This window comes from Cibotium barometz, chromosome 38, assembly GCF_041138505.1.
Source record: "Cibotium barometz isolate CiBa-2024 chromosome 38, ASM4113850v1, whole genome shotgun sequence".
Taxonomy (NCBI): domain Eukaryota; kingdom Viridiplantae; phylum Streptophyta; class Polypodiopsida; order Cyatheales; family Cibotiaceae; genus Cibotium; species Cibotium barometz.
Genome location: NC_141083.1, coordinates 7886223 through 7895245, shown reverse-complemented (window position 1 = coordinate 7895245; position 9023 = coordinate 7886223).

The following is a 9023-nucleotide window of genomic DNA, read 5'->3' as shown; positions in this document are numbered from 1 at the left end:
CTGACAGTTTCTTTGGGCTTTTGATGTTCATCTTGTGTCATTATGCAATGCAAACCCAAATTTATGCGGGAGGTCTTACCTCTTGCCTTATTCTGGACAAGGGCAGTGCTTGTTCCCATTTTTACACAGATGTAATGTGCCCAATACATAATGCGTATAGCATTCATTCTCATGCACATTCCCAAATGCAACTCTGGCTGTGAATAATCTTGATTTTGAGTGAGATTTACAGGCATTAACCAAGGGTTAAATGCAAAATGATGATTATCACAATTTTACCAAAAATTACATTAAATCAAGGGTAACCAATTTGTACGGAATGGTTGGAGTATCAAACCAACTCTGAATTGCAATCTGAAGTTATAGGGATCTGTATCAGATACCTAATGGTTAATTTGAACCCTCAATTGCACCAAAATACAGCGATTAGCATTGATTAATCATTGATTAGCAAATTAATCCACTATTTTGTGTGCAAAAAATAGAGTATGCGGGGAGTCCAGATCTGGTGCCTTAGACTTCAAATGAGCTCAAATGTTTTCAAAGGCATCAATAGCAATGAGTCTAGTAGAGGATTAAGCCAAGAAACACAATATTTGACCAAATATTGAAAGCTTAATCTCTGTTTTACCAAAGTCACCTATAGATTTGATGAAGAGCTTGGATCTCACTGTAGACTTGTTGAAACTAAATTTTGTCTTCACCAACTTGTAGAGCATGCTTGAAAACACCTTGGGCTAAGAGGAATTAGAGGCATTTGAACTGATGAAGTAGTAATGTTAAAAATAGCTTAGAAAAACGGCGCCCTTTAATTAGCGGAAATCTGCGCTTCTACTCGGCAGTTTGCTGCGTGGAGTTGATGGGCTTGAAGAGCATTGAGGTGGCTACCATGTGCTAGAAGGGTTTGACCTAATTGTGAGTGTGCAAGGTGAATGGACTCCTCCACTGGCTGGGGGTACGGAAAGCTTCTTGAAAATAGCTTAAAAATTGATTATTTCCTAATTATCTACTAGTCTTGATTAATTAGATAATGGGCTCATAAACCTGATGGATTCTAGGCATGGCTCTGATACCATGTTGAAATTAGAGCATTGTGATGAGCTATGGTGGATCAAACACTAGAATCAACATCATTAGATAATGGGCTCATAAACCTGATGGATTCTAGGCATGGCTCTGATACCATGTTGAAATTAGAGCATTGTGATGAGCTATGGTGGATCAAACACTAGAATTAACATCATTAACAAAGTGATTAGTAAATAATTAAGACGTAATTAGTGAGTAATTAACAAATAGATTAATGTAGGCATGGATACTCAAAAACCAGCAAATTCTCATTAGGGCAATGCCTCCATTTATAGAGTTTACATCAAGCATCTAATCCCACTGATTTCTCCATGATTCACTCCATCTCTTTTCCCTGATTCTCTCCACCTCTTCACTTTTCCCAGAATATCTCCACACTTCCTAAATCTTCTCATGCTACCCTTTATTCTCTCCCAATAGATTCTTCTCACCTTTTCACAGGTTCTTTCACATTTACACATCCTCTTTTACAGCCTCTAACCAAGGGCTTGTTCCCGCACACACCCTATTCACTTGTATTTTCAACAAATAGTACTTACTTCCTTTGTAAACTCTTCTCACACGTCTCTCCATCCCTTTGCTCTTTCATCTATTTACTGCTTTCTTCTTTGCCCCATCTCAATTTCTTTCCTCGACTCTTTTTCTTATTTTCTTTGACAGTTTTTATTGGGATTTCTAATAAGCATCCCTTTTCATTTAGAAAGGGTGAGGTACCTATTTTTGGCCCATTTAGCGAGGCTTGTGAGGGATGCCGATTGCGATAGGGCCTTCAACTGCATCATAAGCTTTTGAGTTTGAGGTGAAAGGAATATCTTATTTATGGTGTGTTTAGTAATGATCATGGGGCTCCATGAATTTTTAAATTTTTGCCTTACCCTTTTCTAGGGTTGCACATGGGGTTTTTGTGGTGTTGGTAGCTTTGGGTTGCCATTGCCATCTCTCCTTGGTCCTTTTTGTTATGACTAAACAAGTTGGGGGATTACGTTGGTGTAACTTTAGGGACCTAAATGCTTATGTTACCTTCATAATACCCTTAGGCCACTATAAGAGTGTCAGGTACCCACCATCTTTTGGCAGTTCTCCTTTGTCGGGGATTCCCTCTTTGATTGGTTAGTTTTGACTCTATTGCCTTGGTTGGGTAGCCAGAGTTGCATGTGGCTAGCATATTGCATTCAGGCTTCTAACAACTCCTTTTTGATAAACCATGTTTTTGGTTTGGTGGCATGGCTATTATTAACATATGCTAGACCTTCTTCTTGGGTACCTAGATTTTTCTTTACCCTTTGGAGTAACCTTGTACCTAGAGTATTTCTTTTGGTACCCACCATTTTTCATCCCCCATCATGAAAACCTTGGTGTTGCTGGGGATTGATGGCTGGGTGTGGCGCCTGCGGTTCTGATTCTGTAAGGTTAGAAACATTAGTACTATTGATGTTAGTTAGGTTAGTTCTTTGAGAGGCCACTTATGTCAGTATAGTAGGGGGATACTTGTTGATGGTGAAGGTTGGCCCTTCTTGGGTGAAGCTTTTGATGGATCTTGGTTATTTATCCGTGTGGCTTAGTAAAGGGTAGGCCTCTTTTTGATTGGCATGGTTGTAGTGTTGATTACTTTTGAAGTCTCAATGGGTTCTAGCACTTCTTTGATTGGATAATGGCTTACTCATGTTGAGGTGTTGCAAGATATGGGCTCCTCGTCTGTCATTAGAATAGTTAACTGTTTGGAGGCTTATTGTAAATTGCAAGGTAGGGGTTCATGAGTCCTAGTCTATTTTGGCATCAATTATGCCCCATCCATCCTCATCCAAGAAGAAATTCTTCACGCATGGTACTTGTAGGCATGACATAGAACTTCCCTTCCAAGGGATTATTTCCAATGTGATACATGGCAATGAATGAACCCATGCATGTGGTTTTTTAATGCATTTACACCTTCCACTTGCACTTTTATGGGAGTCAACGATGGTTTTTAAAGCACACATGAGACATTAGGTTATGGATAGCACCCATATCGATGAGTGCCATTTTTTGTTCTAGAACAGTGTCAGTGGTCATACCCAACTAGAGTCTAGCAAGAAGGCTTCACTTCCTAGTCCGCCTCCAACCACTTGGCCCTGTTAATGGAAATGTGGTGGTTGCACAACTTGTCTTTCCTAACTTTAGTTTCATGCTAGGCCTTGCATTTTATTGTAGTCTCTCTTTTTTTTCTTTCTTTTTTTAGTGAATGGCCTTCAAAGTATTTGTAATTAATGGGTCATAGTAGTGTCTAAGATTGCTATTATTGAAGAATTCTTTCATCTCCACACTATCAAGTGTTTTGATGCATGCGGATACTTGAGAGGTGTGAGTTCGCATACTAGCAATGGTCCCATTCCTTTGTACTTAGTTTGCGCTTTTGGTTCTTTGTGCTATACATGTGAACCATGTCCATGACCTCCATATCTTTCTCTTTGAGCTTTTCATGGACATGGTTCACATGTATAGGAAAAGCTAGACTAAGCACCGTCTACTAACGGAATGTCCATGACCTCCATATCTTTCTCTTTGAGCTTTTTGACTATCATTCCGTTAGTAGACGGTGCTTAGTCTGGCTTCTCCTAAACATTCAAGCGCAAACAATCAATTAGTCAAGGTATTTCCATCAGCCTTTCCTTGACGACATTTCGATACGCTTAAGGTTCTTTTTTTTCAAAAAAGCACGTGGAGCTAGAGGTTTTTTCCTTGATGGTAATTCAGTAAACTTAGTGAGAAGTTTGGTAAAATCCAAAAGTTTTAGTTAGGATAGCACACACAGATAATCTTGTTGGTGCTTTTAGCTTGTCCATTTTCTAGGGGGTAGTAGGGTGACGATTTCGAATGTACTACCATGAATTCACTCAGCGGAGAACTTTATTACATCATTGATAAAATGAGTCCCTTTGTCGCTTACTAGTTTGAGTGGACACCCAAACCCAGTGATTATATTTTCATAAAATTAGTTGTTGCTGTGGCATCAACCTTTGTGGTAGCCTAGGTCTCAACCCATTTGGTATAATTGTCCCCATAAAGCGACAATGATAGATCATGCTTGAGTTCCTCAAGACGCTAGACTAATTGGTCTAATAAAGTCAGTGCCCCATTTCTCAATAAATAGTTATAAAGACACTACAGGGTGCAGGGGCATTTTCTCATGATTGTGAACCCCAATGAATCGGCTGACATTCATTTGGCAACCTTTTACAAATTCAATGGCATCCCCAAACAAAGTTGACCCCACCATAAGCTTGCTAATAGAACTTTCTTTGTGGTGATGTTTGCTAAGAAATGTCCATTAGCCACACTGGAGTGGGCTTTCTCAAGGACATCATGCATCCTAATTCTTGAGGATAGCGTCTCATGATTCCATCTCGACCTAATTTGTATAATTTTCCACAATCAACTGCTAGGGGGGGTACCTTTTTAATAAGGTGTTGTGTTGTGTCTCTATTAAGGGGTCTCTCTTGGAAAAGACCATTAGCAAATACTGGATGATCTCTCCACTCCGATCAAGGTTCTCCATTAGGGATCCATGATAAGTGCTGAGCCCTTTCACAAAATTCATTGTGAGATCAAACTCTAATAAGATCAAAAGTCATCAAGTTATCCTTTCCATAGTGAAAGGCTTATTGATGGCCTACAAAAAAACACAAATTTATTCCGCCCCAAAAGATAATGACATCCCTTTTTGTGGTGGTGTAGTTTTGTTCAGCATCATTCAATTGGTAGGCTAGCGAAGTTAATAGGGAAATCCATGTTATGCTCTCCTAGTTATGCCAATACACAACCAATAGCAAAATCCAAGGCATCTATGTGTACATGGAAGATAATATCCCAATTGGGAGATCTTAGGATTGGTGTATTTGCTAAGGCTTTCTTGAGAGTGTTATAGTTTTTTTGAAACTCATCTATCCACTTAAAGATAATGAGTAATCTATACAAGGGTATAGCTATGTTGGCATACAAGATTATGAATCTTCTATAATATCCGACATGTCCCATGAATGATTGAATCCTCTTGAAGTTTGTGGGTGGTGGGAGCTTAAGAATTAGCTTTATCTTGCTATCATTCACAGATGTGTCATGCTCTAAAATAATGTTATCAAGTATCACCCCATGTCTTAACTAAAACTGGCATTTAAGTGCGTTAAGCGATATTCTATACAGTATGTATTTTTTAAATACATACCTCATGCCACTAGAGATGTGCTTTCCATTTGGAATTGATGCAAAGGTCATCCATGAAAACCTTAAGGAACTCCCTAAGGTATTCCTTGTATGCTATGCACACAAGCCTTTGGAAAGTGCCTGGGTCATTGGATAGGCCAAATGGCATAACCCTATACACATAAAGTCCCCATTTCGTGGCAAACGTAGTCTTATATTGATCATTCATGTCTATCTCCACCCATTAAGGAAGATGTAGGCATCCTTGCGCCTACTACTCATTCTAGGACATGTTTAGTGTGACTGGTAACGGGTAATGGTCCTTCATTGTGGCTGTCTTGATGGCTTTGCTCCTTCAACAATGGGAATAGTGTGTTTGACCACCTCCAAAGATACTTCCTTCATATTTGTGTATCTCCAAGCGAAGCAGTCTTGGAATTCCGTGAGTAGGTTAATAAGATCTTTTTCTTCTTTTGGAGATAGGTATTTCCTAATGTATACTAGTTTTGGATCTTGCAGGTCTTGGTAAGGTTGACTTGCTTAACTTGGCCCGGTCCATGTTCCAGGCTACCCATTGGGATTCCTCTTTGCCTTCTCAAATGTACAAAGCGGTCGCCCACATTAAATGTTTTGAAGTGCTCAAGCACCTATCTAAGACTTCCATGCTGACTCTCTCTTATAGAATGCACTTATTAGCTTCTTTTTCAGCCTCTGCTAAGGCCGTGTTTCTTGTGCTTCTTGTAGAATGAGAGAGTTTTTTATAGACTCGTTTAATCTTGCGGGTTCGTCTCTCTCAGTGGCCATTAATCTGACAGAACTTTGAAAATACTGAGCTCTTTTTTCCACTGATGGTGGCAAAAGTATACATTGGAGTCTATGGCCTCGTGACGTATCAAAGCCAATGGTGTTCATTTCCTCCTTCGAAGAGATATAAGTCTTCTCCCTTCAAATTTTGGTGTATGTTGTATTACTGCAACACTCACAATATATATATCGAAGTAATTTTCTTACCATTAGTTGTGGCATGTCGCATGTATGTTCTTGTTAGGAGAATGTCCATGGTTGCAACAATATGCATCCAATTTTTTGACTCTTCTAGCTCTGGAAGTGAGGCAAACTCTACGCATTAGCATTCCTCGTTCATCAACATTTTATGACGACGAGTGAGAGGCACATGTTTAGCTTAATGCTATTTTTGGTGGTTATTGAGTCCTCAACAAAAGGCCCATCATCATGGGACAAGTTTTCCATGTTCATAAGTTCACCTTGAGGGTTTCATTCCTTTTCCAAATGTAGATGTGATCTTTGTCCCAATCATGAAACCATTCTGGTTTCTCATGAAGGGTCTGCCAAGGATGCAATCATAGGAATAGGGCTATTGAGAAAAGTTTATTACTACAAGGGAGTGGTTGGAAACTTAGACCAAATGATCCTTAAATTTTGCAAAAGCCCAGAGATGTGTATGTCCCTTCCTATTATCGGTATATTTTGAAGCTCCCTGCTTCGTGTTGTAAGGTTCCCATTGTAGTGCACCTAGCATCTTGGGTAGACTCTTTGTCCCTAGTAGCCTAGGCTATTGCTATGGCCCCGACAGTTTTGAATTTAAATCCCCCGAATTGATGGTACTGGGTCTAATGTTACTAAAATTGAAGATACTGTAGGTCTCCAGGCTGTTCTGAACACTCCAACATTCATGTTTTGTGAGCTAGCTGAATAAAAGGCTGCTGACATAACCACTATTCTATGGCCATGCCAACTGTGGTTGTAGGAGGGATTACTCCTTCGTCTACTAGGTTGGTGATTCTCGTTCATGCACTAGACTGGTTAGGTCCATATCAGGAGTGGGTGCCTCCATGTTTGGCCTTTCTAGCATGTGGTCTCTTCCTTGCTGGGCAACTTAATGATTCTTTGACTCCCACTCATTGGTTAGACCTCTTGTGATAATGTTTCTAATCAGCTCTTACGAAACTCCTTTGAGTGGTTGTAGGGGAGTCAAGAACACCAACCTCTTGGTCCATACGAGGCTCTGAAGAGCCAAGCTCCCTCTATGCTCCCTCTATTAGGGCTAACTCAAGCTTGCATCTTCGTTGTCACTCAAATACTCTTTGACTAGGGTTGCTTGGCTCCTATGAAGTCCCAGTCAGCAACTAGGTACGTGAAGAGATTCCTCTTGAGAAGGTGCTCTTAATTCAATGTCATTTGAGGCACTCTTTTCTAGCAAGAGATTAAGTCCAAAAATCCTTCTTGATCTTGTGCACATGTATGGGTGGATCGGCTTAGAGCACACCTTTTATCGACACAAGTCTTTTGGTGGCCGTGGATATTCTGGATTCAACAAGATTTTTTGTTTTTAGTCTCTATTAACTTGTGAATGTGCATTTACACTAACGATCTAGCTTGGATGAGGATAGCAAACATACTCATGGCTAGGTGAGTTGGAAATGTGCATGGGGATGTGAACGTACATGGAATGAAAAGATAGGAATATGTGTGGCATGAAAAGAGAAGAATGTGTGTGGAAATGTGTGAATGTGTGTGGCTAAGTGTCTATGGACATGCGTTCCCACTTTAGTATGTGCGTACATAATTTTGATAGATCTGGCTAGTAAGTTTTCAACCTTTTTTTAATCATTATCATCATTTATGGGAAGAATATTATTTGAAAAGTCAAGCACGTACGTAGGCAAACTAGAGAGTAGTTTTTTGTGTTTTGGTCAAAAAATCAAAGTTTTCCCCCTCAATTCCTCCTTAATGGTGCATGTCTTGTTTTTTGATTTGATAGGATGCTTTAACTTTTCCTAACCTATCTGATGATATGATCAATGCAACCTAATGGTTTTTCTACAAAGATTAGAGATGAGATTAACTCTTAAAATGAACCAAACTTAAAAATTTACAAATGCAATTAGAAAAGAGAAAGAATCAATGGAAATTGAAGAGGACACTTACTTGTAACCATGCAACTCCAGCTTAAAGGGCTTCTTCATTCTCCATTGCACTAAAGTAAACAAGTAAACTAAAAACAAACAATCAACGAAGAGTTAAACACTACCAACAACCGGTGGATTTGCACTTTAAACGGGCTATGTCAATATTCCAAATGTAAAGTATAGCAAGGGAATCTTAAGCAAAGGCCCTTTCTTGACAGCAGCGCCAATTATGTCACTGATTTAAGAACACTTGAGCCTTGCAAAATAGGGGGAGGGAGAGGAAGAATGCAAGGCTCTTACCAGTTTACACATTAAGCCACTCTTGGTAGAGTAACCATGTCTTGTAGAGAGCTAGGGTCCTCAGCCTCGCCTCCTTTGTTGTCACTACAAAGGAGCTTTGTAATTGGGTCGAGAGAAATGAGAGAGAGAGAGAGAGAGAGAGAGAGAGATCTATGAAAAGATTAACCTCTACTTTGATGCCATGGTGGTGAGTGAGAGCATGAGGGAGAAGAGGAGGAAATGGGAGACTGAGAAGAAAACATGCATCAACATCATCACTCACCCACATAATCCCTAAGCATATATGCAACAAAGGACAAGAGAAAGCATACAAGCAGCCACTTCAATCACAAGAGCAAGAGACTCAAACTCAATTGTGAGAATGGGATTTTGTGTTTTCTTATTAGTCAAATTTTCTTATATACAAGACTCATATGTGCAATTCTCGACTGCCCAAGTAATATCTAGAGGTCCAATAAGCTAGTTTGCGCTACTTTTCTAGTCTAAATGTATATTATTAGTATAACACAAGTCATAAGCTCAGTT